Here is an 871-nt window from a genome sequence, read left to right as displayed (position 1 = left end):
CATCAAATCTTGGGCAAAGTATGGACTATTATATATTGCTGGAAAGCCCAGGATGTCTACTTTCCAACGCCGTTGAGAGCGCGCCAATTGGGCTTCTGTAGCTCCAGAAAATCCACTTCGAGTGCAGGGAGGTCAGAATCCAACAGCATCTGCAGTCCTTTTGAGTCTCTGGATCAGATTTTTGCTCAGGTCCCTCAATTTCAGCCAGAAAATACCTGAAATCATAGAAAAACACACAAACTCATAGTAAAGTCCAGAAAAGTGAATTTTAATTAAAAACTAATGAAAATATACTAAAAACTAACTAAAAGATACCAAAAACCTACTAAAAACAATGCCAAAAAGCATACAAATTATCCGCTCATCAATCCACCTGTAGAATGGTCCAATGACATTTTCGAAAATTCAGATAGACCATAATAGAATATATCGAATATGGTCCATTCTGAAAACATGTCAGATGGACACCTTTTGGTCAGCTGCTTGTATCTTTCCCAAGCTTCATAGAGAGATTCACCATCTTTTTGTTTGAAGGTTTGAACATCCACTCTGAGCTTGCTTAACTTTTGAGGAGGAAAGAATTTATCCAAGAAAGTCGTGACCAGCTTATCCCGGGAGTCCAGGCTATCCTTAGGTTGTGAATCCAACCATATTCTAGCTCTGTCTCTTACAGCAAAAGGGAAAAGCATGATCCTGTAAACTTCAGGATCTACTCCATTCGTCTTAACAGTCTCACAAATCTGCAAGAACTCAGTTAAAAACTGGTAAGGATCTTCAGATGGAAGTCCATAAAACTTGCAGTTCTGTTGCATTAAAGTAACTAGCTGAGGTTTCAGCTCAAAGTTGTTTGTTCCTATGGCAGGAATGGAGA

The 871-nt window shown here is 39.2% G+C and overlaps 1 non-coding gene across 1 annotated transcript; it reads left to right on the top strand.

The window, feature by feature from the left end:
• Positions 1 to 453: 453 nt before the first annotated feature.
• On the top strand, positions 454 to 557 carry LOC130953063 (small nucleolar RNA R71). Its single transcript, XR_009075237.1, has one exon. It is a non-coding gene; the product is annotated as a small nucleolar RNA R71 (small nucleolar RNA).
• Positions 558 to 871: the final 314 nt, after the last annotated feature.

Source organism: Arachis stenosperma, chromosome 9, assembly GCF_014773155.1.
Source record: "Arachis stenosperma cultivar V10309 chromosome 9, arast.V10309.gnm1.PFL2, whole genome shotgun sequence".
Classification (NCBI taxonomy): domain Eukaryota; kingdom Viridiplantae; phylum Streptophyta; class Magnoliopsida; order Fabales; family Fabaceae; genus Arachis; species Arachis stenosperma.
This window is presented reverse-complemented; position numbering and strand designations above follow the sequence as displayed.